General features: G+C 51.1%; 1 protein-coding gene and 1 non-coding gene across 6 annotated transcripts in view; one reads left to right on the top strand and one right to left on the bottom strand.

Annotated features, from left to right (window-relative positions):
• Positions 1-24,667, bottom strand: part of LOC101804808 (uncharacterized) — a 75,492-nt gene extending 50,825 nt beyond the window's left edge. For 2 of the 5 annotated variants that reach the window (XM_038179640.2, XM_038179635.2), the window contains exons 1-2: positions 24,548-24,667; positions 14,195-14,276 (exon numbers count right to left, since the gene is read on the bottom strand). The gene's annotated coding sequence lies outside the window, so the exon portion shown is untranslated. Of the gene's footprint in view, positions 1-572; positions 1,078-2,193; positions 2,482-12,699; positions 12,766-14,194; positions 14,277-24,547 lie in introns of those variants that run through there. The other 3 variants (XM_072038493.1, XM_038179638.2, XM_038179637.2) reach the window with 3 other exon arrangements.
• A 109-nt stretch (positions 24,668-24,776) lies between these two features.
• On the top strand, positions 24,777-24,849 carry TRNAA-AGC (transfer RNA alanine (anticodon AGC)). Its single transcript has one exon. It is a non-coding gene; the product is annotated as a tRNA-Ala (tRNA).
• The last annotated feature ends 2,878 nt before the right edge of the window (positions 24,850-27,727 follow it).

A 27,727-nucleotide genomic window follows, 5' to 3' on the forward strand; every position in this document is an offset into this window, starting at 1 on the left:
CGCTTGAGTCACCACGCACTGTGAGTACGGTGCCAGTGGAGAGAGCTTCGGGCTCCAGCCCTTCATCCTGGCGTGTTAGGTGAGCACCTCTGCAAGAGGAGCAGGCACAAAGGGATCACAGCCACTGCTAACCTCCACCTGCTCCTCCTCGGGCAGCAGACTTGAGGGGAAATGCTGTTTGCTGTGGTGCAGAGCCCCAGGCAGCGAGGGGCAGCATGTCCTGTCTTCTCCACAGCGTGTCACCCAACCACACGCTGCAAGCATGCAAACAAGTGAGAACGAGCCCAGCAACCCTTCAGAGGCAGCTCAGGCTCCCAGTGATCCCCAGCGAGTTGTACAAGACCTACCCAGCATCCACAAGCACCCTGCTCACTGACAGCCCGTTCGGAAAGGCAGCTGCTCCCAGCCCAAGGGGCCACGAGCTTCCCCTCTGCCTGCCCCGACACATTGACCGCTGCAATCAGACACCACGATGTGCTTCCCAAGCTCTTGGGCCACCAGTTAGGACAAATCTCCAGGAAGGCAGGCCAGGATCACCTCCAAACCACAGCTTTTCCCCAGTAAACACTTACCAAAACCATTAATGGGTGGATGGTGCTGGAAGGCCATAAAAACTGATACATGCACAGGGAAAAGGAAGACAGCTCTGGGTCATGCTGCTGAAGAAAGCTTTTTAAAGCCATTTATTCCTGCACTCTCCCTCTAGCATTGAAGCACCAAGACCTTGATGCTGGTTCCAAGCTGTTCCTCTATTCGACCAAGCAAACATCCGAGGTGAGTGTCAGTGAGCCTGCCAGGATGGCTGCTGGGGAGTTTCTCCTTCAGCCCAAAACCTCTCTTCGCTCCATCAAACCGGTAGGAGATGCTGTACCAGTAATAAGGAGCAGAGAGATCAGAGATCCTTCTCCCTGCGGCAAGCAGCCATCCAGAACAGAACATCAGCAACAAAAATCAATTTTCAGGGGGTGGGCTCTCTTCTTCTGGCACATTTATCCACTTCTCCAGAGAGGTAATCACCAGGGATTTGTCCTCCAAGGGATGTGACCTCGGCTGCTTTGCCAAGGCACTTTGCTTGCCTTCTGCCTCAGTGTCAGAAGTGTGCACGCAGAAAAGGAAGCACTGGCTCGTTCCTGTAGCTACTTTGCAACCATGCTGACCAACTCTTCCTGTTTCTCTGCAGTCACCCTACACTTCCCACTCCCGGTGACTGCTTCAAGCATCCGGACGTGCTGTGAGCGGCCGGGGCTCTCCCACCAGGTTACTTGTTCCAGCACCTCCAGATACAAGGAGGCAGGTGATAAAATAATAATTTATTAGAACGTTATGAGGGTAAAAACATGGATGCTCTCACTGGTTGCTAGTTAATAAAAGCCCCTGAACTGAGGGGTGCGGACAGCACAGCCAGGAAAAAGCCTTGGTCAGGCACCTCTCACTCCACAGAGAGGCAAGGATTAAGTGGCACAGCACAAACCTCTAGGGCTGGCAGGGAGTTTCGGGGCAAAACCCTTTGCAGCTGCAGCACTTGTCTGGGGAGATGGGCACACGGGGCACAGCGGGTACCCGCAGCACCTTCCCTCCAGCACATCTGCTTTCTCAGGGACGGCAGCACCAGCTCCCCTGCACGCTTCCAAAACAACCAAACAACCCTTTCTATATATACAACATATCCAAACAGTCCCAGGCTTGGCAAACCCATAAAGCAGTTCCCCTCAAGTCCTGTCTGAAGGCAGAGGTGAGGAAGAGCCGGGCTGCAGTGCTGGGAAGGCCTGCACCCAGCGCTGTCGGAAAGGCGCGCACAGATCCGTGTAACGCTTCAAGGCAGACAAATCCCTCCACTCACAACATTAAAACCAGGACATGCCATCAACAGGGCCTGTTCATTCACAGTCCACGAGCTGTGAGGAAATGAGAGCTGACAGCAGCATCAATACAAGCAGCCTGTCCTCTCTGTTCACAAGACTCACACGCCAGCAGCACACCCCGCTGGCATTTCCTACCTGCTCTTTACATTTGGCACCAGCCTCTCGTCACGCAGCTAAACACTTACTCTCATGTCTTCTCCCACCTCGTACCAGCTTCCGGCAGCAAGAAGAGCACACAGGCCTCCTCCGCTGGTGTTATTTCTGGGTTACAGATGCTGGTATACAAACTATATGCAATATCCAAAAAAAAATGATTTTAACATTCACTGACCTTATTCGGCACCCGAAACAGGGGTGTAGGCGAAGGCTGGGACCAGGTTCCCTTCTTCCCTGCTGTACTTCTCATTGCACTGAAACTGAGCTGGGGAACAGAACTGAAGCTGCCCTGCACAGGTTTCATCTACATGGGGCAAGAGCTGAAGTTTGCCTTCCTGCATCCCAGCTCAGCATCATCTTCATCATCCCCCAGTCTGCTTTCGCCTAGGATTACACCACAGGAACGTCTGCATCACCTCTCAGATGGCTGTGCAGACTACAAACCTCCTGCCATCTCAAAATTGCACCTTTCTGGCCAAAGCAGCAAGCCTTTGGAGGTCTCTGATGAGTTGTTTTTTCCTCCCTCAACTCTATCGGTTCATCTGAATAGCAAGCACTTCCTTTGTTAGTTTTGGTTTCTGTTTTGTTTGGAGGTTATTTCTGTCTGCTGACTTTTTTTTGAGCTGCTCTTCATGAAAAAAGCCCAGCTCCAGGCTGCAGTGTAACCTGTGCGTTAGGACGGCTAGCATGCTGCTCTTTTTCATCTACTACTAACCGTTGCTTTTTTCCCCTTCAATTCCAGGCAAACAGCTCAGCCTCTAGGGAAAAGAGGCAGCAACTTCGCACATCTCAAGTCAAGCAGAGTGTTTAAGTGCAGAGTCCGCAAAACACACACCTGCGAGGCACGCAGACCCAGCTGGTGCCCTCCAACATCTGCTCTGCAGCCTGGGGAGCAGCTCCTCACCTCTCCTCTGCAGCAAGTAACCCCAAAAAATCCTCTTGGAAGCTCAGATCCACCTCACTGCTGTTTTAATCCTGACCAAAATAAAGCTGAAAGAACAAAGCAGACACGCGGTTGTAGGCACAGTGTTTGGATTGAGATAAACCTCCCTGCAACTTACAGCCTGGATTATATTTGCCTTAAATCTATTTTAGCCAGCCTGTGTTTGGTCGTCTATTGAGCACTACCAACAACACAACCTCATCCTTCATCAGCCTTGGGGACTGATGAAAACACAGTCACCAGCCTTAATTCTGACGTTGAACTGACACAATGACCAGCCACAACCACGCCATGCGTGTGATTGTGCCCAGCTTCACCACTCCACGTGGAAAACTTGAGGAGCCTTCACAAGCCCCAAGTCCTACTCGCAAAATAACACTTGGCTGTGTGCAGAGTATGTTTCAGATTAGGCTTTGTTTTCTTTTAATATTGTCAGCTCTCATCTTTGAGGCCAGATCAAGAGATTGCTTTGCAGTATTTTGCATGCATCTATTTTGATAAAACGTGGCAGTTTTATTGTTTCGTTTTCTCCCCTGGTCTCAGAGGAATCTCCTCCACAACACTCACAGCTAAAGAAGCAACGCCCGTTGGTCAAAAACAGAACCAGGCAGTCTGGCCAGCTGCACGCTTTGAATATCTTTTGTGGTTTTATAGAGCAGAACTAAGAGAAATCAAGAAAATAATTGTTAGTTTCATAAATTGTTATTCTGGATTTTGAAGGAAAATAACATGCAACTGAAATTAATCAGAAGACTTGTATTTGGTAGAGTCACATCTCCCAGTTAAAAAAAAGAAGATGGCCCGATGTGAAGATCAACCCAACTCAAAACACGCATGAGCACAGTGATTTTTCACGGTTAGTCCCACAGTTAGGACAGCCCTTCGTTAGATAGACGAACGGTTTTGAATAATGGCAATAGTTGCATCATCCAAGCACACAGGTAAAGCTTCACAGTACGCATTCTTCATGTTGCTCATACCATAGCAGTGCACAAAGCACAAAAAAGGAGGAAAAGACACTGTCACTCAGAAATAATCTTAGGTATTCAGGGAACTGTCAATTAAAAGCTTTTCCAAAAAATTACAATTACCAGTTGACCTAATTCTAACCAGGGTTTGCAAGGAGCAGCACTTTCAACTTCCTACATTACACCTTTGTGTTTTTAGGCACCTATGATTACACCTTGCTGTGTGACACAGTCAGGTCCTTTGTTCAAGTATTCCTTCACTTAATCTACATATAAAGCCTTCTGAAGCGTGAACATCGGTATTTTTGGCTGGTAACTGAGAAAAAACAAAGAAACAGCTGCTTAGAGCAGCTTTCAGAGAAGCAAGGTTAAATAAGGACAGAAAATGCACCTCTTCCTATGGAAATAAGTCATCACCATGCTTAGAGTACTACTCCAGTTCAATATAAGCAAGCACCACATTGTTCTGAAGAAAAGCAATACTGCTCCACACCTATCACCAAGCCTCCCAGAGGGCCTGACACGACCAAGTATGATTTTATGATTTGAAAGTGGTCAAGGGCTGAAAAATGAGGATTCAGCCTCCTGTGCTCTCAGCATGTAAACTAGAGCTGCCCTTCCGCAAGGCCTAGCCAAGGAAAAGCATCTCCAAAGGAAACCGGAAAGGTTTTGATTGCAATTAAAAGCACTCAGGTTTGCAGTTTTAAACACACATACTCAGAAAAAACACTCTGACATACATTCATCTCGTGTAGTTTCTGTAAGGGCACCTTCATTACAGTGTGAAGGGTAGGTAGAAACTAATTAATTCAGCATGCGTTTGGCCTCCAGTTGCTTAATCAAAACATTTCTCTATGACCACTGAAGTAGTTAGATCACATGCAACCTGTTTTGACTAGGAGATGCGCCACTGGTTTCTCACATGTGGATTTTATTGCAAAATTCTGGTGATTTTATTCCAAAGTCCTGGAAAAAAAAAACACAACTAATTGAAAGGATAAATGAGAACAGTGACTTTAAAAAAGGTTAGTAATCACTACATGTGTGTCCCCCTGCTCTACACACCCTTTTAATGCCTTTTTTATTTTTCTTATCTGAATGGGGAAGGAAACCTACAACAATAAATCATTTCACGTCTTGGTGAAGAACAGCACTACGAGGGCCATCTCACAGCAATACATCACCTAAACAAAAGAAGGAGAAAAAAAAACACCAACCAACCCTTCCTTCACTGAAAAGAAACCACATTACTGGCCCTTTTGCTGCAGGCACTGAAACACTGTAAAAGCACTCATGTGCCCAGCTCTGTGCTCTGGCACGCCACAAAGAACGATGAATTAAGGAGTCCCAAACCACCGGCGACTCCAGCGAGCACTGTTTTCCTGCACAGTGCTGGCTGCAGCCAGAGGCAGATCTGCTTCCAATTCGAACCAGAAGTGCACAGATACATTCCTGCACAGGGGGAGCCCCAGCTCCAAGAGCACCCGTCCCGGTGCCACATGCTCCAGCCAACGCCGTGCACACACAGTAGCCGATGAGCGCATCATCGTGGCCTGTCCTCGAGCCCTTTGCCCACTGGAGTCCTCCCACTTCCGAATCAGATGCCTAGCACCCAGCCAGCAAGACCAACATCCAGACCAGGAACAAGTCAGACACATCCCAGGAGACACCACTGCTATGCCCCAAATACCACCTGCCTGGGCTGACAACCCAAAGCCTTTCCCCAGTATTCAGTCCTCAAAGTGAAGGGAGGAACCAGGCACCCAGAAAAACAAATAATGCCCACTCGTTGGCTAAAAGATATCTACTTCCAAGAAATATCAGTGGGGAAAGCTGTTATTGCTGCTTCAATTAGGGGAGCAAACCCAAGTCTTTGCACAGCCAGGAGACCACGTTCCAAACTAACCAGGGGAGATCTGCAGATGGACATCGTGCTGACAGAGCCCAGCTTCTGAGATCAAAGTGAGTAAAAGAGATCAATATCCTCAGTGCCAAGCAATAGCAGGCCTAGGAAATGAATATGCTTACAAATCCTAGTAATAACCTGTTATTTCTGGAGAGAATTGCAGGGAGGGAGAAGTAGTTGTTGGGCTGGAAGAGGAGGAACGGATGCTGTTTAGAAACCTGGAGCAGAGTTCATTACATTGTCAGAAACCTCAAGTTTCAACTAAAGTAAATTCCATCAAGCCTATGAAGTCCTCGTCAGAGCTGAACTTAGCATGATCTTAAAGAAAACTGTCCAGAAAAACAACCTGAAAGCCCACAAGAATCATGCTTTCAGGAACTCAAACGTGAGCGCTACAGAACAGTTTTCCTGCCTGGAGCTTCAAATACAAGCCATGCTGCAAGGGGAAGAATCGCTCCCAGGTTTCTGCAAAGTGACTTCAAGGACTCCAAAAGCATTTAGGAAACTGCTTTGGTCAAAATCAAAAAAAAAAAGCTCATAAATTTAGAAGACAATGTGAACAATGCTGAGCTATTCAGGCAAAAATGAAAGCTGCTGTCGGGAGGGAAGGGGAAATGCCCACCACAATAGCTTTGGGAAACACTGCCCAAAACCCTCAGGAAAGAAAGAAAAATGAAAACATACTCTCAGAAATCCAGGATGGCCGGCGCTTAGAAGCAACACAAAGGAACTACAGCAGCTGCATGCTAGGACTAAAGACCAAAAAAAAGAAAGCCATGGAGCTGGAGTCACCTATTCCAGCTGCCACAGGCCTGCTGTTCGCCCGTTTTCATTCCTTTCAAGCCCTTTCTGCAAGGCCGGAGCTGTTTTTGCAACAGCTGGGGGAGAATTTCAACCCAGGGCAGGCTGCTGCTGCCTCCTGCGTGCTGCAGCTTGTGCAAGAGCAGGGCGTAGGGCTCTCAGCATCGCCCAGCGTCTCGTTACTCAACCCTGCCAGGAGCCTCTGCTGTCGCAGCCGCCTCCTGTTTTTAAAACCTGAGGCAGGTACCTATGCACAGCGCTCCCCGTCCCCCTAGCTCCTTCTAAAGTAAAGGTGGGGAGATGGGAAGGCACCTCCATGGGATAAACATGGGGCTGAGGAGGGGAAGAGCAGCCAAATATCTCTCCTTCCCATTTTCTATGGAAGTACTGTGCCTGCTGCTTCTTCTGCGGGTGCCTCATTAAAAGGGCTTCCTTCGAGCCGCAGCTTAACAAGCAGCAAGTAACCTCGGCAGATTTACACACAGCCTGCTAAACGGCAGGTCCCGAAGCAGCACCTAGTCCCATTTCCATGCAAAGCACAGCTGGCCAGGCCTGAGGAACAGCTATCCCAGGAAAAAAACAAAAATCAATCACCACGGGCACTTGAGGGATGAGTCAGTGCACAGGGAAGTACCACCACCTCCTTGCATCGCTGCTCAATAACCGCAGACTACCCCAGGCACTGTCGTAGGGATTTTGCAGGGCTAGGTACCAACCAGTTCTCCTAGAAATCCCCCCCAAAGCCTTTTTGTCTCCACATTGCTGCTCCCACCAGCTTCCTCAGCCTCGTCTGCCTCCAGCTGGGCAGCACGGGGCAGGGCCCTCACTCACCTGCTCACAGGAGCCTGGAGAGGGAAGCCCAGCCACAGTCACAACCTACCTCTGGCTCTCCTCAGTGTCTAAAAAGCCAGGAGAAATGCAACACCAAAGCTCCTGTGAGGCCAGGGGAGCCGATACTGACTGTGCCATCCATACCATCCCGGATCCCAACAGGCAGCTGTAACTTCAGCTTTGTAACTCACCAGCACACCAAACCCCAGTCCTCCAGCAACGCTATCGCTCTCCTTCCCTTGCCTTCAGCTACGATAAGTCTTTCTGTATCTCAAAGACCTAAAAGTATTTCTTATTCTTTAACAATCCAGCAATTCCTTTGAGAGCTGCTTAGGATGAAAAAAAAAAAACAAAAAAAAACACACAAAAAAAGCTTATCAGATGAGACCAGCAGGACTCTGAAGCAGAGCAGTGGCATTTGTCTAAAAGAAGTGGCACCACTCAGACGTTATCAAGCAAGGAGCAGAGCAGAGCCAGCCCAGGTCTTAATGAAAGCTGTGTTTTTAATCTGAGGAAAACAAACAACTCGACTAAATTGAGACTCAGCCAAAGAGGAAAAAAGCAACACAATCCCTTATGAACTGATAAAACATCAGATAGCCTGTTGCATTTCTAGCTTCGAGAAGAAAAGAGGAAAAACAGAATATCCTTATTGTTCAGCTTCTCTCTACTTCTGGGACTTGGTTTTTGGCCGGAAGCCTGGTTTGCACCTGAGGGTAATGCAAAAAGGAACATAAAAACCCCAACCTGAATGACAACTGAAGAGCAGCCATCTGCGGGGGTGTTTCTCTTTCCAGACCAAACTTGGAATGAGAAGGGTTTTCCAAAGACTCAGCCAAGGAGAGAGAAACTTCAGGAAGAGCCTCAGTGGGATCCGACTGGAGAGCACGCTTCGTGCAAACATCAGGGCAAGGCATCATTCCCCTCACCCCCTCCCAGCAGCCCCCCTAGATGTCCATTCGCTGTTTCTTCATTATTTTTTAATGCAGCAAAAGCTGCCGGAAAGCATGCTTTGCTTGGAAACTGAATGTGCAGGAAAGACCTGGCTAGTGCCATGCCTTTCACCCCAGGTCACCGAAATGCTGCCCATGATCCGGTCACTGTTACCACCTTCCTCGCATCCCATCTTACAGCTGTCAACCACCCTGGGGTGAGTAATTACACAGCACAGCAGAGCAGGAGAGAACCTGAGTCAGCTCGTGGGAAAAGCAGCAATTTAGGCAACCAGCAAACTGCCTTCAGGGAGGGCTACACGAGGTCTTTGCATGTGAAAGCAAATTCAGACAGCCTTAAATTTGTGCTGTCATGGTTACAGCGGGCCGGGTAACCACAAACTGCTAAGTGCCCGCGAAGCAGACTGCATGTCACAACTGCTCATCTGCTCTGAACGAAGGTCTCAAAAAGCGGTGACCTTGTGAAAGTGGCCTTTGCTGGCAGCAACCCAGATACAGCCTTCCCACCGCCACAACCACACCTGCAGACCTCGATCTCGACGTTTAGCCATGTACACGGCTGCTCCTCGTGTGCCAGACGACGTGGGGCTAAAGGCTGCCACCCCAGAGCTCTGAAGCTGCTCAACACCCAGGAAATTTGGGGAAAAATAAACAATTCAGGCTACAGCAGACTGAGACTTGTCCATTCTCCAGTGCTCACGGTTCCTGATCCTCCTGGGAGCATGGAGATTTCCCTTCTGCTGGCTGCAAGAGGACCATTTGACCCAAATGAGACAGAGGTTTTACTTTCTAAAGTGAAACCCTGCACTTGCCCCTGTCCCCAGGCACATCCTCCACGGGCAGGGAGCTCGCAGCCTCCCTTGGCACTCTGTTGGAGCCCGGACTACCTGCTTGAGGAGACGTGCCAGGACCCAAACTACTCACTAAGACGACATCGTGATGTGGAATTGAGCCGTGCAACTCCTTGCCACGAGGTGTTTGCTCCGCTCGCAGTTTTACAGGGTTTCAGAACCAACAGGACGGGCTGGGGAAGAACCCCCAGCCACAGGCACCATGCCCAGGCACACACACTACCCTGGGGTGTCAGCAGACCATGGTTTTCTGCAAGCTCCACAACCTCCCTCTCCTTGTCCTTCTAAGAAACAGGCTGCGAGACACAGGTAATTCAACAAAAAGAGCAACGCCACCAGCAGCATAACTCTTCCAGCTCAGCCCAGCCATCAAGCCCTTGTAGGAGAAGGTGAGGATCAAACCACCAGCCTGAAAAAGGCAGATGTAGGTGGACAGGGGCTTGTTTTGTCATTATTTGGTTGTTTTTTTTGCTACTACTGAGCAGAATGAGGCTGCTCAGCCTTTATCCAGCTCTTCAGAGTAGCTCCACTACTGCTGCTGGAGGCAGGGCGTTGCGTTAGGCGCAGCCAGTTCCAGATGCAGCCCTGGTTCAGCCCGGTACGGCTGTCTTCGCACTATCTGAAGCAGCAGATTAAAATGCATGCCCACATACTTCTAGCACAGCACAACAACATCAGCAGGAATTCGCTGATAGGAGAGATATTTTCCTAATAGAGTCCTCAAAGCTGGATGTGGACACCTCCTCCAAGCACTCAACCGCTGGAACAAAACCTGCTGTGCTTTCTGCCAGGGCTCAAAAGAAGAACTGACCCAGGGATGCCCCGAGATTCCTGTTCATTTCGTAACAAGCCACTGTAAAAGGAAATTGAGCTGAATATTCACGGGCTTAAGGCCATTTAAAGTAGAGACTTACTTTCCTAATGTATAAGGGTTCTTCCAGCCTTCTGTGGGCAAGAGACAGGAAAAGAAATGCCTTTCAGGGAGAAAGCATTAATGAGAAAGGAGTTTCCCCTGAAATAATTAGCAGTACAAGGCAAAAAAACTAATAAACTTTCCCTAAGGAAAGGCTTCAAAATAATTAAACCTATATATCCAAAGCTCATTGCAGTCTACTAGATCTACTGTATTAGCTCTTTAATTGCTGCAGCTTTTCTGGAGCTCATGCAATGCAGAAAAAACAATCCCTAGGACCATTTTTATTTACCTCAGTATTTTGGTTAACCACAGGAACGAACTGACGAAGGAAACCTACATCCAGGAGGGCTCTGAGGGCATGGGGCTAGGCACCGCAGTGACACAGGGACCCAAACAGGGACACACGCATCCCTCCTCATCAGGCTCTGCGCCCCGTGGCAACAGGGAACATTGGGAATATGTTTGCAGGGAACTAGGCAAAGCTGAGCAGCTAAAACAATCCTGATTTGCCAACTGATACAGATGGTTTTCAACAGGAAGATAACAACATGTCTTAGGAAAAGAGAAGCCCTCCCAGGGAGAAGAGGGTCGCTCTGGTGCTTAATTTTTCCCAGTTTTCTCAGGAGGCTCAACAGGAAAAGGAACAGAGTCCCCACCGCATGAATTCTTGTATCAGGTGAGGCTAGATTAATTCCCCAGAGAAGATTACTGCTCTAGGCAGTTAATGGGTGCTCTTACCTCAGTTCTCCTGGTGCTTTTCTCCCAGTGACTGAAAGAACTGAGAAGTTTCATCCCCAATTCCTTTACGAAGACGCAGCTCCACGCAGGCCATGCTGTTCAGCAGAGCAGAGAAGCAGCAAAGCACATCCCCTCAGACTGAGCACAGAATACAAATAACGTCCTCGTGCTGCTTCCCCTCTTTCTTCTGTTTTCTAAACACTCAGAAGAAAGTCAGCACTCAGACATCTCTCCCCATTTTCTTAATGGAACTGTAAGAAGCCTGCTGTGCAATTGTCTGCAAGAGGCTCTGGAAAATCAAAGAGGACAAAGCAAACCACAGGGGTTAACCTGCAGGGCAGCTACTTAAGTAGAAGCAGCAGAAAACAAATTTCTAGACACACACGTGGAGCTAAGTCTCATTTGTCAGAGGAGCAAGCATCAAAGGCTCTGCACAGAGCCATCCACCTCCTGCGCTGTGCTCGGGGGTTTGGGCTTGTGGCGTTGCTGCTGATGGTAACAACGGTGACCCCATAAAAGGAGCAGTGGAAACGTCAGGGAAGATGGAAGGACAAGCAAGAAGATCACCTCCAAAGGGCAGTTCTTCGTGAGACAAGCTGGTTCAAGACCCAGAATGGTTACGGGCAGTTGGTCAAGCCAAGGAGGCACCTGAAGACAGTTTGTCCTGGGGCAGCCGCTGGGGAAGAGGGGACAGTGCCTGGGAAGTCCAACACACCGCTCCATCCATTCCAGTGCCCAACAGCGTTACTGACATATGGGGGTGAGGAAGCTTGTAGCATCCCCTATATCCAACCCTTACCTGCCCAGCTCCCAGCAATTCAATTATCCAATGCAGCAAGTGCGATGTGGTTCTCAGCTGGGATTGACCACCCTTCTGCTCTCACAACAGCATCTCAAGCCGTGTTTCCAAATCAGCATTTAGCTTTTTTGCTAGCTAATACATTTCCTCTCTCCCCCTCTCCCTCCCTTCCCCCATCCCGTGTATTTGGTGAAATTGCTTCTTCTGCAAATCTCACTGCAAACACTGAACTTTTGCCCATTAGACAGGGAAAGCCTTGGCTAAAAATAAACCCAATTGCAGTAAAAAATAGACCCCTTTGCAGTAAAATAGGGGATTATACAGGCAAGCAGACCTGACAGGAGAGCACAGCCTCCAGATTTGCATGAGAATCTCATCAAGCTCAACAGATAGCATCTGCAGCTACGTTAACTTGCCCCATCTTGGAAGAAAAAAAAAAAAAAAGGAAAAAAAGAGAGAGGTGAGACTGAGGGAGGGGTACAGTTGAGGGCACTGGGGTAAATCAAGTTTCCATCTGTTTAGCCAGCATTTCAGATCCTTCACACATGCACACACCCCAGCACGTCTGTGACTGAGCAGCAAAGAACAAAACTCCCCTTTGAAGAAGCCACAGGAGCTCCCTGAAAACACAATTCTCCCGCTCAGAAGTACCGAGCCTCCCAAGACCCCTCTCCTCTAGCAGGCTGGGCACTCAGAAAAGGATGCCAGGACGAGAAGGGCTCCAGCCAACGCCTGCCTGTGCTCCCTGAGAACCCAGCTGCTCTTTGTCCATAGGAGAGGAAAAGGATGACAAACTGTTCCCTACAGGAGGCAAAACCCCATTACAGGAAATCCACCGCAATGTTTCAGGCGTGGAAGAAAACAACGTGTGCTTTTTGCCACCTGAGTCACCAGCAGTCTGGGGCACTGATTCAGCACCGCTTCCCTCCGAGGCAGACACACCTCAGGAGAGCAGCAAACAGGGACCATGCTTACCTTCGCTGCTCCCCTTCTCATTACGCTCCTGCCTTGCAAAAGAGGTCTTCCGAGCTAGCACATAACCTTAAGAAATAGAAAGTGCGACGGAAATGCAAGCCCTGCTAACTGCCTCTGCCATCAGTTCCGAAGCAGGGAGCATGCCGTCTTCTTGCGCAGGGTGATAAACCCCAGGAAATACCCGAGATCAGGTAGGAACAGCTCCGCCCTAACTCCTACTCCTCCAGTGCCGCACCACCCAGACAATCCCAGCTGAACCAGGTATTCAAGAAAGATTGGTTCCCCTAATTAATCCACTTGCCTTTTTAGGGAGCAAGAAAGCTTCACACAGCCAATTAAGGATTATGTCCTCCTACAACCAACAGGGCGGCTTCAGACTAGCCAAGTGCAATGCTATTTTCAGAAGGGATCTGCCAGGGACGGACGTTTGGAAAAGAAGCTTTTTGTTTGTTTTGTTTTAACTTCAGGAGCATTTGCAGCAAGCTGAAGCTCGGTGTGCCAGGCCAACCTCTCCACGTTCAGCAACGCCCCTACAGTGGCATCCATCTACCTCAGACCTCCCCTGAGTGACCACAAATGGCAAAATATTCCACTTCAATGCCTCCAGCCAGCTGGGAGCACAATTGCAGTCACTAAAAAAGCAGCCCTGACAGTAATGCAGTAATTGAAATCTGTGGGCACGTGGGCCTGCTGCTAGCATAACGAGGGGCGATTACTGAAAGCATCTTGGCAACTGAAACCAAATCAAGCAACCCACTCTCATTGCCAAACAGTTTCAGAGAGCACAGGTGAGCTTTTTCAGCTGAGCACTGATGCCTTGAAGCAATAAACACGCTGAATAACTCAAGCAAGAAGATGCACTGGGCAGCACCGGGCACAACTCCACTACTTCCGATAGCAATCAGCGGCTGAGCCGAGCAATAATTATCCAGGGAAGAATAAGCTGCTACAGGCTGCAAGTAGAGACACATTAAGAAAGCAGCAGTGGACTTGCTCATGTATCAAGGAGAAAGCAGCAATGTGAGGTCCCACTGAGGACAGTGGGTGCACGCACGCTGAGATGGGTTTCGTATTCAAAACACCTCGTATGTTCAAGCTCAGACAATCAGGTGGGGATTATTTTCCTGAAAGAAAACCCCAGCTTGCAGCCTCCTGGTGTCTGATGATGACACGATGCACTGCACAATGTGTGGGAGCAAAGACGGTCCAACCTCTGGCAACAAACGCAGCTCCTCCTGCTCAAAGCACACTCCGGGCCCCACCTGAAGCACTGCTTCCCCACAGATGAAGGCCAGGAGAAGCAGGAGGTCTCTACTCTGGACTGAGGGCTGGATACGGCCTCCCACCCCGCAGCATCCTGCAGGCTGCCCACTCAGCACGTTTTCCAACCCTCTTCCCACAAGGCTGTCGGCTAAGCTAAGCGAAGACCTTACCTCCTGCATGGGTGTTTTCACATCTGCACAGAAAAAAGTGTTCACTGCATGGCATGACATACCTGCTCAGAGCATCAGCTTCCCTGAAGGCACCGACAGTGAGCCAGAGCACAAACCCCATTGGCATACAGGAACTGGCAAATCCTGCAAGCATGAGAGAGAGTGTTAATTAGTGACATTAATAAGACATGGCTGGTGAAATGAAAGGAAAGGAGGCCAAGGCTACCTTAGGAGAGAGTGAAGGATGCTAGATCTCTGCACTGAGCATACTCCTGCCTAGTCCTTGCCCACAGCTGGGCTACCAGACACAAGATTATAAGGGACTTATCCAAAATCACAGAAGGAAGCCAAGAAAAAAGGCAAGCCTACCTGTCCCAAACCAAAGCCATTCACCCAGCAAAGCCTCCTCAGCAGCCAATGCAGTGAAGTTAACATCTGAGCAGGAGAGCAAACAATAGGCTGATGAACTGCATGAGTGGTCACCTGCTGAGCTCTCCTACCCCTTTGTGATGCTGATGAAGACCTGCGCTATAGCTCTTCTGCAATTCCTTGCACTTCCTAAAGCGGGTGAATCACGTCTGACATCAGCACCGCACCGCGCTGCTCGTTTCACTAATATTTATTCAACATGACGGTTTCATCATGTAAATGGTTTGCTATTTCCTCCCAGTCACTTTATACAGCCTGCGTAGGTGAGTCACACCAACAGATAACTAGCAGCATGGAGCACAAGCAGGGACAGAAAGCTGCTCCATCGGCTGTGGAAACACCCAGCTGGAGGTATTCAAAGTCCCCGCTGCATGCTGATGAAGAGACATCAAAAAGAGAGGTCTCCCTGGAAACATTTCTAAGCAGCCATGAAGAGACACTTGCATGGTCACACATCTAAAGCGGAGGTCACCACGTAGGGTAGCAGCAGTCACACACAGGATGGTTTTACTCTTCCTGTTCTGTTCACGGAGCGGTTCGGGGACAGCAACGAGCAGAGTTGCTGAACAACCATCCTTCAGCACTTTTTAACTGAGAGGGGATTTGACAATGGGGAAGGTAAGGAAACAGGCATGGCAAAGCCCCTCAGGGACAGCGAGGGTGGGACAACTTCTCTGAGCAGCTCTTCAGTCAAAGCACCAAAACAGCAAGGGGGATGCACCGAGGTTTTAACAAAAATGATCTGCCCAAGGATGTCTCACGTACTTCCTGCCAAACGGAGGACATTGTTATAAAATGCAAGAAAACTTACTCATGCAGTGCACAGGTTTACCTTGGACTGAGAAAAAGAGACTTTGTTTTCCCTAGTCTCTGCGCATGACTCATGGACATCAGCCTTTGCCAACCAATATTTAAAAAAAAAAAAAAAAAAAAAGAGAAAAATCATAATCCATTAACCCTCCCCCCATTTTTCCCTTTCTCCTTTCCCATTACAGAAGGACTGAAGTCATTTCTAAGGATGCAAACAATGCTGAAGACCACAAGACCACAGCACGGACGTCGGACGCAAGCCTCAAGCACAAATTTTCCATCGCTGTTTAAAATGCTCTCCCTGTTGCTTTACATTACTGCTCTAACCAGAACACGAGTTATTTACTCGTGTTATGTACCTCCAGGAGGATCTTTGTTGTTTTTCTTTTGAAGTCGCTAACTGAACACCGTTCTGCACTGGAACATAAAATCTCTACAAAGACAGAAATAACACAACACAAATCCAACCTGGCCAATAATCTTCAGTGACAGCTTATTTACGCAGTACAGAAACACAATTTCCCCCCAGCAAGGAAATTCCTGCCTTAGCTTCACATGGCTTACATCTGAAAGGAACTGCAGGAGCTCTGTAGGGCTTCATCCGTGTCAGCATCAACCCGCTCCTGCACCGGGGCCCAGCCTGCTGCTCGGGAAGCAGCAGAGCTCCCGTGGATAAAACCATTGCTCCCTGCCTCCTCCTCCAGCTCCTTTCCTCTAACAGCTTTCTTGATGCGATTGCTGCTACTGGACAATGTTACAGAAACATGACTGCAAAGTTCAAACTCATCTCCCACCAGTACTGCTGAGCAAGGCAAACAGAGATGCTTGTAGCTTCTCTAAGTGCTGCTGACTGCTGGATTTAATAAAACCCATATGCAGGTGGCCTGGCCTGCCTCCCCAAAGCAACCACAACTCTCAGACAAAGCATTTTGTCCCACAACAGCCAGATACGCTGGAAACACAGCCTGGTGCCAAGGATTCAACCGCGTGCTCTCTGTTCCCGAGCTCCCCTCTCAGCAAAGTCTCACAGGGTCCAGCAGCGCTGTTCCCCCAGGGCTGCTCTCCTCCAGATACAACCATGCTGTGGGCAACAAAGTTGGGCGCAGGGGTGGAGGACTGAGCGACGTCGGGTGACTTAGAAAGGGGAAGGGTTGAAGGGTTCAAGCAAAGAAATGGGGCAGAGAACCAGCACGGCTCTGCACAGTGGGAAGGATGGCAACAGCCCCGCGCCATTTGGCTGGCCTGGGTGATCTCAGCTGACCTTGGAGGTCTTTTCCAGCCTAGATGATTTGATGATTAGCAACAAGAGGCAGCATTGGTCAAGAGAGCAGGCAATGAACTGCGAGGGGATGCAGAGGCTGTAAGGGGTCTGCCAGTCCCCAGGGCTGACCCCGCAGCTTTGCTAACGCCCCTATCAAGAGCAGATATGCCAACCATAAAATACACACCACTTTTAAGTCTAAATAGGGGTTCAAGGTGTTTCCTGTCAGCACTGAGAAATCATCAAGTTTTGTTTAAGAGGCTTATGATAATTTTCTTCCCCTCTCCTGCGGCTTGCTGGTGATGATCCTACCATACCAGCATCTTCAAGCTCAAGCACACAGCTCTGGCCCCCTGCAGGCAACGACAAGGTTTAATTTCTGTGTGGTTTTCAACAGGAATGATGCTTGGCCCCCTTGATACAAGCACATATCACTAATTCCTCGGGTACAGCTAGCACACCAGAAGAGCTATCAAAAATACGCAGGCTCCCCAGCCTGCAGACCTTGCAAAGTCATTGTCAAGGCAGTAACGTACAAGCAATGAGCACCTAAGATGACAGCTTTTCAGCCTGATACAGGTCATAATAATGTTTATAACAAGTTGGGCAGGAAAATAAACCTACCCCTAGGCCTATAGCCAGAGGAGAACAGGATGGCAGGATCTGGCCTGCTCCCTCCCAGGCCCATGTCTGCAGTGTATTTAAGCAGAGAAATACTCGGCTTGATACATTCAGAAAAAAAATATGTTTTATTTAAAAGCTCAAAGTCTTCCCAGAGGGATACCTCCCCTGGGTTAATTGGGAAGCTGAACGTTTTCAGCTGTTACTCTGCACGTACACGAAGCTGTCTGTCAGCAGCGCACCTCAAAGGGCTCTACCAACTTCAAAGCCTCTCAGAAATGTTAACATACACTGCAGCCCTTACCCGTCCTTTGCAGGGAGGGAAACCGAGGCAGATGTAGCACAAGCAAGTTAGCAATGAAATCACCACCTAATTTTCCAGCCAGACGCTCTACCAGAGCCATGTGGTTGCCCTCAGCAAAGTGGTGCTCATTCCCTCCGACACTGCCCCATTCCACAGGGCCTCCAACTCTTCTAGACCAGCCTCATCCCTCTCCCAAAGTCTCACAGAATTATCAAGCTACCATCAAACGTGCTTTTTTTCCCCCCATAGCTCTGATAAATCTGAAAAAGCAGGCCTTTCCTTATACGCAGCGACTGCCTGTGGTGTAGCCCCTGTGGCGACAGGAGGGCCCAGTGCTCGTGTTTCGCCTCATGCCTCTGGGGTGCAATTAACCCATCAACTTAGCTGATCCCAAACTATCTTCTGCTGCCAAAAAAGACAGTCCTGCCTTCTCCCTCCTCCCCCTTCTATGTGTCCCAGTCATCTCCTCCACGCTTGCGGTAGCGACCACGGCTTGCTTGATCCAACTGGAAGCCATCCCAGAAAGAAGAAAATGAGAGGGGAAGGAGCCTGATTTCTGGCAGGAGCACAGCTTGTGAGGAGCTAAACTGATGGGAAGCACAGCCTCAGAAAGATGGCCCTGTGGTACAGCTGGAAGCCTAGGTGGGGCCTGCAAGCTAGGATGCAGCACTAGGAAGAAGTGCTCTAGAAGAAACCCTCTTGGTTTGTCTCTGCTCAGGGTTAGGTCACTCAAAACCATTTTAACAGCTCCATTCACTTCTGAACATGCCCAGATGCTCACTTTTCTAAAGACCCATCTGAAACAGCCAGGTGACGTGCTACCTGAGGTCTGCGAATCGGGCTGATGTGTCCTGACAGCCACACACTACAGCTACGTAAGCCTTGTGGCTTAACGAAGAACAGCCGGAGATTTTCTTTAAGAGATTTGTTGTTGTTGTTTTTGTTTTGATGTGCTTTGCCATAGCTGAAGGGTGTTCTCAAAAGGGCTTTTTTTGGAGGGGAAATGAGCAAGGCCAGGCGTATGCAAACGACCTAGCAGAAGTTTATAAGGAAAGCAGACAGCAGCATGCTGAAAATAAACCCGTGCAGCCCTTCTCAACGTCAAAGTACAAATCCATTTCCAGCCTGCCACAGCCCTAGGTAACAGGCTTGTCCCCAGGTCCCCTTGCGCCCAGCCCTCTTCGCAGGGGCCACTGCCTGGACCATAGCTCTGAGGTTTAGGGTCCAAAAGCAGGTGATTTCACCTCAAAAAACAGCGAGAGCACGGTCAGCACCAAAGGGGTAAAAGCCACAAAGCGTGAAGCGAGACAATACACGTACATCTCTAGACCCAGAAATGGCAGCACACACAGAGATGCCATCTAAAACACAACCACCGATCTCAGCAACAGTCCTACCTAGTTCCCCCCACCCCTAGACCTCAAGGACAGAGGTGGCAGAGTTCACGTCTCTTTTTTTGGGTGCTTGTTTTTCTTTTTCAAGTTTATGCAGCATTAGTCACACAAGCTCCTGACAGAGCCACCTCAGGGACTTGCAGGCCTCGCTTCTGAACCACGAGCGATCTCCTCTGCACTCTCACACCAAAACCACTAACACTGCCAGCACCAACAGAAGAGCACAGCTAAAACCCTTACATTCAAGCCTCACCCTTCACAGAAATACCCAGTATTGCTCTGCCACATTGTTTTTTTCTGCCCCTGTAAAAAGCATAAGGGTACTCAAATGTAGCTTCCACAGCATTAAAATCAGTTTAACAGCTAAGCATCTCTAACCACCCTGTTCTCAGATCTCCTGATAACTGACACCATGCATACCCCAGAAATATCCCAAAGCATCCTCAAGAAAACAGTGAGTTTTATTTTACTTATATATACAAAGCTCAAGCTTAGATCTTATCTCAACCTAAAAAAAAAAAAAGACCAAACCCAACTGATTAATTCAGGCCGGTTTTAACACAGCAGGCCTTTCACAGTCAGTTGCAACGAGCTGACACCACAGCCCTCACGAGGCTAGGCAGGACACTGGTGATGTTTTTGCTGGGGACCTTTCCACTGCCTGCACGCAGCCTCCTGGCAGCAAAGGCTGGGCACATCTCAGCTCCTCACCTTTCAGGAAGAAGAAGCTGCCCTGCCAGAAGGGACAGCCAGCACCTCCTGCCCTGTCTCCCAGACCTCTCTGTCATCACACCTCGCCAGCCACCCCTGTGCTTGATGCAACACCCTGGCAGCAAAATAAATAAGCTTATCTTGACAACTCCCTGCAGCTTCACTGAATTAAATGTGCTTAGCGATGGGTCTAACACCCATAGGAGCTGGCCACTGCAAGGAGCAGGACCAGAGTCTGATAAGCAGCAGGATGATCCCTCCCTGTTGGCAGCTGCAGGTGTTTTATCATAAAACTGCAGCAAGAAGCTCCCCAGTTCGGACATTTCACAGAAGCCAGGCAGCGGATGGTACCCTCAGCTCATGGCCCGCACAGCCTGCTGTGCGATTTGTGCCATCAGCTCAAGGCAATCAAAGTGAAGATGTCATTAGGCTCTGTTAGCTCAACCTCTAGACATCGAGAGCAAACAGAGCGGGTTTGGAGTCTCCAGGAGGCCAAGCGATGCCACTGCCAGCACCAGCTCTTAGGGAGGGGGGTGATGGTGTGGGTCTTCAGAGGTGACTTAAGAGAGGATGAGGGCCAGGAAGAGGCACCAAGCAAAGCAACGCTTTGCAGAGCAGCTTTGAGCTACAGGATTCCCTGTGAAAACTGTGAGGCGAGCTAGGGAGCCAAGAAAATATTGACGCTTTGAAACAAATTCGGTAACTTTACCCGGTTAGCACTGTAATCAGCACAAATAAACACACGCAACACTTGTGACCTACTTATAACTTTATCACCCAGAGGAAATACACTTGTTACATCCTCCCTGGTAAGTCACCCCCATTCAGGCAACGATGCTCTCATGGCCGGTTTTGACTTATGAAACCGAGGGGGAAGGGAAGACAGTAAGAACAAGACATCAGAGACTACGACAACAGTTTTCATAGAATTACAGAGCAGTTTGGGCTGGAAAGGACCTTAAAGCCCATCTAATTCCAACCCCCTATGGGTGAGATGGGCAGCTTGAGATAGATGCAACTTTGTTCCCCTCCACCCAAAGCAGGTATCAGCACTTCTATGACGAGTAGTGAAGGAAGCAGGGAAGGAGACTCTTGGAAAGCTCACTTTGGGAAAGGAAAATCACACGACTAAATCAAAACGTGATCCAGATGGGTGAAACTTTGGAAGACTGATGGCTTGTTCCTGAGTCCCCGGTAGCCCATCAGCACAGGGGCATCACGGTGATGGTATGAGGGTTTCCTCCATCCAGACAGCTTAGCAGCTGGCAAAAGGCCTGCAAAGCATGCCCTGAGCGACTCACTGAGCTCAGGAATGCAGCTGCTGGGGGGAAAATTGGGCAGGAGGATTTACGAACTGGTGTGGAGCGGCGAGACTCGATGAGGTCCCGCTGCTTTCCATCGTGTAAAGCTGAACGGTTAAACAGTGCTGGCTCCCGCGCCTGATTTCCAGGATCCAAGCCACAAAAGGAGAGCTAAAAATACCCCAATTAACCATTCCTTTCCAACGCGGGACTTGCTGACGGTGCCGCTGGGGTGTTGTACGACTGCGGACAGGAAGATGCGGTCTGCAGAAAAAGGCAACTGGGAAAACACTTGGCCAGGAGAGCAATCTCTGAAGTCAAGGGTGGGCCATACGGCCAAAAAGCCTTGGAGGAACTTTGCTAGCAGCTCCTGCAGTTGTGGTGGGCAGCACTGATGCACTTGGGAGCTTTTACCCCAGTCTCACACACGGTATTGCTTTTGTGCTGTTTGCTCAGCACGGATTGAACACAGCGAGCTTGTTGTGGACACATCCCCTGCAAGCCAGCTCCCGCAGCAGCTGGTGGGCCAGCCCTGTGTCATCCTGCACGGCAGGAGTTAAAGCAGCAAACTTTCATTCGTGGCACAACCTCTTACAGGCAGACTGCTGGGCTCCGAAAGGGAGCATGGCTCCAGAGCTAAGGGTTTCTCTGCAGGCAGATCTAATCGCGATTTTTTCTTTTTACTGCCCAGTCTTTACGCTGACACCAACAGCTTAAAAAATATCAGCTGTGGGCAAGAGAGGGGCACGTTACTGACAGCAGCACGGTGTGCCCGAGCACAGGGTTTACCCTGGGTTTGCGTTTCCCTGCTGGGCAGCAGGCTGCTGCTGCTGGAATCACCAGGCAGGCTGCCTCAGGCTCTGCTCCCGGCGAGGCGATGGGATGGGATGGGATGGCAGCCGTCCAGCCCCCATCTGCACGCCCTGCCCCGCTTCTCCGTCCTCCGGCAGGCGAGCCCGAGCCGTGACAAGAGCTGGGGAACAAAGGGAGCAAACACGAACCGTCCAGGGCAATCAATATCTTTCTAGGAACACCCAGGCCTCGTGCCAGCTCTCTTCCAATCCCATTTAGCTCTCCTGCAGCAGAGGATGAAGCCACGCGCAGGCACGGCGCGGGTAATAAAGCAAGGGAAGAGTGGCTAATTGGCAGGGCTGGAGATCAAACGCTTGGTGCCGGGGCTGCCAGAGCAAACCCGCAGCCAAGGAGCGTACCTCGCCGCCAGGACAAGTACCCGAGCCCCAGCAGCTTTTCCAAAAACGCCGTGTCAGACAGACAGCTCTCCTTCCACAGCACCTCGATGCAGCAAGCGAGTCTACAGCAAAGCCCCACAGCGTGTATTACGGCTTCAGCATCCCTGGGGACTGTGCTTTGCACTAAGGCGATGTAGATTTGTTGGTTTTTCCCCCTCTGCCACCTGCAATGGGACTTTTCTGTCCTTTGCAGAGAGAGAATGCAAGGGGAAAATGGAGATTCACCAGCACTTGAACAATTTTTGCCTGCATCAGTGCTACAGAGCAGTGGATTCTCGACCCAGCTGAGCCTCAACTCCTGCCTGATCCCCAGCTACGGAAACCCAAGTGCTCAGCAGTGCCAAAACAAGTAAAAGAAAGCAAGGGTAAGCTCATTTGCAGGGTATAGATGTGCCCTTGCAATGGCTGGGGCGGTGGGAGCTGGACTACTCTCTCCTGGAATTAAAATGCAGGAGAGGAAAGCGCAGGAATTACTCTGGCGTGACCATGAAGGACTGAACAGGCTTCGAGTTTCAAAATCAGTCCTAACACACGCTCTCTCCGCTGCAATTCTGATCCTACAAAAGCCAAAAGGTTTTGCCAGAAGAACTGATCCCACCGAACAACCCCATCATTAAACCACACGAGCAGCAAATGAGGGAACGACCACAGACGGGGTGGACACAGCCAGGTGAAGCAGTCCCGTTGTGCCCCGCACCTGCCACATGCACAGCAGGAAGGCAGCCTGCCCCGGGATGGGAAAAACATGTAACGCCACGGAGGAGAAACCTTACGTCTGAGGGCATCTACCCCAAACGCAGCCAAAATATTCCTCCAGCCCTGCGGAGCCGGCTAGAAGCCTTGCAGAAGCGCGCAGGTGCGATGCGGAAGGGATGGAGAGCAGGTGAGGTTTGCCAGCAGGAAATGCTCTCAGGCATCTCCTCGTTCCTGTGCATCCTAAAATAAGGAAAAAAACTTGGAGCTCCTGAAGGGATGTAGAAAAGAGGAGGGCACTGAAGAAAGGAAGGATGCAGTGCTCTTCAAGCTGGCAAGCACTCCTGGGAGAAGCACTTGGAATTTTAAAATAGCGACAAAAGGTACGGAGCTGTCAGAAACACACTCCAAGGTAAGAAGTCGTGCTGCTGGGGGTGTGGCAGCCTGCCTGGGCAGTCGCTGCTGCTTGGGATTTTTGGAAGATAAATGTGTCTCGGGGAATGTGCTCGCCGGTCTTCCCTCAGCTGCACAGAACAAGAACGGAGCCCGCAACCACAACAATGAAAAACCAAAGCCAGGAGAGCATCTGAAGGGCTGAGCTCATGCTGCTCAGGCCCTTTAAAGGAAGACGCAGTGTTAGAGGGGAGGATTAAATTTAAACATTCACGGAGTTTAGAGACAGCAACGTTCAGACAAGCTACTGAGAAAGCTCTGCAAGAGGCAAGGCCCACTGACAGCCCACGACCTGTCCAGGAAGAGCAATAAATACCAAAATGACATTTCTCGATCGTGATGCTGCTGCAACCAGGCAGCGTTTCACCAGAACCGCACGAGGCTCGCTCAGAAAAGGTGCCCAGGAACAAGGCGCCTCGCACACCGCAGCACGAGCAGCTCCACGGAACTGCTCTGCTCCGGCCACCTCCACCAGGAGCGAAATTGGGGAGGAAGAGAAGCGGCAGGGGCTGATGCCACCACGCAGGAGGGACCTGACGCACTCGCCCATTTGGCCGCTTTCTTCCCCCAAAAGCACCCCCGTTTTCCTAGCGCCCCACAGCCACCCCCAGCACGGGGCACCACATCCCGGCCACATCCCCTGCGGTGCCCCCGAAGCTCTTCGCTTTTTTGGGGGCTGCCTTTAGGGGGGCACCTCTGCGAGCAAGCCGCACGCACCGAGCCCCCCCGCTGACCCCCGCCACCCGCAGGGACCGACCCCAGCGCTCCCCCCGGCCGCAGCCCGGGCACCGCAGCCCGGTGGGGACCCCAAAACCCCCCCCGGGACCCCAAAAATCCCCCTGCGCCACCCGAGGACCGGAGGCGAGACCCCTCCGGGCACCGACGGAGGGATCCCGGGGGGATGATCCCCTGCGAGCCCTGCGCGACCCCGGGCACCGCCTCGCCTCGGGGACCCCCCCGCACCCCCAAATCCTCCCGGTGCCCCGGGACCCCCTCCAAATCCCCCAAACCCTCCCGGTGCACCGGGACCCCACCGCACCCCCAAGCCGTCCCGGTGCCCCGGGACCCCCCCGAGCCCCCCAGCCCCTCCCGGTACCCCCCAGCCCCTCCCGATGCCCCGGGCCCCCCCAGCGCCCCCCCCATCCCCGGTGCTCCCCCTCCCACCCCCCCGGTCCCTCCGTTCCTTACCGGGCGCGCGCTCCCGCTCCGGTCCCGCCACCGGCGCGCGCGCGCGCGCCCCGGCCCCTCGGCCCCGCCCCGCCGCGCCAAGCCCCGCCCCCGCCCCCTCCCCCTCCCGCGCAAGCCCCCGGCCCGGCTCCGCGCGCGGGGCACGCTGGGAGCTGTAGTTCTGAGGGGAGGGGGGGAGAGTCTCGCGAGAAGAGAGTAGAAAGGGATCAGGCGGACGGTGAGGCGGGCAGGGGAATTAGCTCAAATGGTAGAGCGCTCGCTTAGCATGCGAGAGGTAGCGGGATCGATGCCCGCATTCTCCACTCCTTTTTTTTTTTTTTTTTTCTTTCCTCCCTTCCCTCCATCTTATCCTGGGCCCGAGCTATCCCGAGGGGTCGGCCCTTGGCAGCTGCCAACTTGGGTTGAACTAAAATCTGGCTCCGAGAAGAACAAAGCTGGGCGGGCTGTTCCTGTGGGAGTAACCCTGACAGGCACAGCGCTGCCTCACCACTGCCCCGCACTACAGCTCCGGCCTCCGAAAATCCCGACCCCGCTGCCCTTCGTTTTAAGCAGCAAGGCCACGTCAATAGGACAAGGCCTGGTAAAACGGGATTTGCTGCGATAGCACAAAGGACAGGATCGGAGGGAAGATGCAGCGCCTCTCACAAAGGGATAATTTGGCACGAATTGCCACGAATTCTCAGCGGAGAGAAACTTCTCCACCGCCAGAGGCAACCCAGCAGCCCTTTCCAGCAAATGGCGATGGCAGCACGCAGCCTGGAGTCTGACAAACAGATGAGCGTATGGAGTTTGTTCTTTTTTTTTTTAACTTGAAAAAGTTTGTTCTCGTCTTTTAAGGCTGATTTATACCCAGCCTTCACAGCCCCAGACAAGCTCATGAAATAACCAGCTGTCGCTACCACAGCCTTCAAAGCTTGCACAACCGATTCAAGCATTCATATGCAGCGGGACTCAATGGGACAGCGCAATCCCTTGCAGTCTCCTGTTTCACCAGCTGCCACGCAGCCGACATGAGGGGGCTGCGTCACGAAGCACACTTGTGTTCACGGCCTGGTGCTCTCCTTTTCCCCGCTAGCTGTGGGTAGCTCAGCTCGGTGACCACAGGCACCCAAATCTGCTCAGGCTGAGGCTGCACCGCCCTCTGCAGACAGGCAGGGCACAATCTGGCACCTTCATCGGAACAATTCCTCGGGCTGTAGTTTTTTCTGCACGCTCCTCCTTGCCCGGCATGGGCTAGTGGTGACCACAGTAGAGGCAGGGACAACATATTGCACATAGACTCACAGAACTATTTCGTTATAATGATTCCCATCCCCACCCCCAAAATAAAGCCAGCACGAAACAAAGAGATCGGCTTTTCTTTTACAAGAACAAGATGACCACATCAGAGCAGCTAAAAATTCCTCTTAATGGATTTCTTGTGGGAATCTCTAATGAGCTGTCACGGTGCGGATCAGCCATATGTGTGCACACATGCGAGCTGGGGGGGGTGTCTGCATTTGCCGAGGAGCCCAGGACTTGCTCGGCCACCTCGTGGCTCCCAGCCCCTTGCTTGCCAGTGGCATCTGTGTGTTGACCTCCCTTTTTTGTGTTTTGCTCCTGTGGCACCAGCTAAGTCACGGTGTCAGATTCTCCACCCTGGCTCCGCAGATGCTGGGGCTGCTTTCACTTCCAAGAGCTGCATCAGCCTGCTGTCTCCAGAGGAACGACACGAGTTTTGCATTTCCTCCCCAACAAAGCCCTGCTTCACAAGCTCAAGGATCAAATGGCTTCCAGGCAGAAGGAAGGACAGCGGGACCGAGCGTGGAAGTGCCAATGGATCGAGCAGGAATTTAAGCCGGGCTCCGAGGGCAACACACGGAGCTGTGCGTGTTCTTACAGCTCGCTGTTACGGCCACCACCACCGAGTTTACGTAATGAGTTTGCTGGTAGGCCTCACACAGCCACGCCAGCAAAAGATCTGTCACTAGCCTGAAAACGTTAATGTCTTTAATTGCAATTAATTGCTTGCACAAGGGCATCGTGAGAGCAGGGAGGACAGAATGGCAAACAGCTAGAGGGAGGAAAGACAAAGCTTTTGGCTTATGCTAATGAGTCTAATTCTGAGACAATTTAAGCATCCTTCTAGATTGCTTGCTCTAGGGTTATGTGCATATGGTAATTTTAAAATGAAGCAAATGCGGAGACACATCTCGACTTCCCCAGGCCGTGGGACACAAGGCTCCCTGGTACATCAGGAGGTGCAGCTGGGAGGCAAACACCTCCCAGAAAATGGGGGCAAACTTGAGTGACCTCAGAGAGGACATAAACGAGAAGGAAAAACAGGCAGAGACCCCAATGAAGGTATCTCACTCACTGGGACTCCTCTGCTGCTGCAGAGGAAAGACACACACATGCCTTTCTCTGTGTCCTGTCGATGTTCTCAGCCCCGTTGCACACCATTTCCCCTGGACTTGCATGTATTTGTGAGTAGGACAGCCTGGCCCTGCTTGCTGGGGAAAGGGCAATAGATTTTTCCCGAGGTGCCTCTGGTTGTCCCCTCAGTGAGGGCAGCCAAGGGGACAAAGGGGAGGTAGAAGCCAATAACATCTTGGCCTGGCTGCCTGGACTGTAAATCCAGCTTTTTACCACCACAGCGTGGAGCGGGTGCTTCATCCAGGGTGGGAGGTCTGCTGAAAGTCCAGTGACACAAAACACTCCAAAACCTCAAAACCAGCGAGTGCTCAGGAGGTACAGGCACAGACAGCAGTGAGCTGCTTTGTGAGGGGTGGTCATCCCTCCCCTCCTCCTGTCCAGGAGCACCTGGTGGGCACCGAGGCCAGACACTAGTGCCATGCTCAAACCATGCTGGTTTGGGAGGCTTTGGTGGGTTTGGGGTTTGGCCCGGGGGCACAGGAGTGCTCCAGAAACTCCTTTTTGTGGATGACCTGTTCTTTCGTGGGAGGGAAGGGGAAGCAGTGCACCCTCTGGTGTTCGGCTCTCTCCTGGGCACTATGGAAGGAGAGTTTCAGCTCTTCAGGCTTCTGCTGCTCGGTTCCCATCTCCCCTGGAGAAGGGTTGTAAAGGCAGCTGGGGGGAGAACAGCTAGCGCGGGCTGGGACTCCTTTCAGGGCAGCACCCCGTGAGACCCTTGAAGACAAAGGGTCCCCCAACGTGGACACACTCAGCCCTGGAGACCGG

Source organism: Anas platyrhynchos, chromosome 5 (assembly GCF_047663525.1).
Source record: "Anas platyrhynchos isolate ZD024472 breed Pekin duck chromosome 5, IASCAAS_PekinDuck_T2T, whole genome shotgun sequence".
Classification (NCBI taxonomy): Eukaryota; Metazoa; Chordata; class Aves; order Anseriformes; family Anatidae; genus Anas; species Anas platyrhynchos.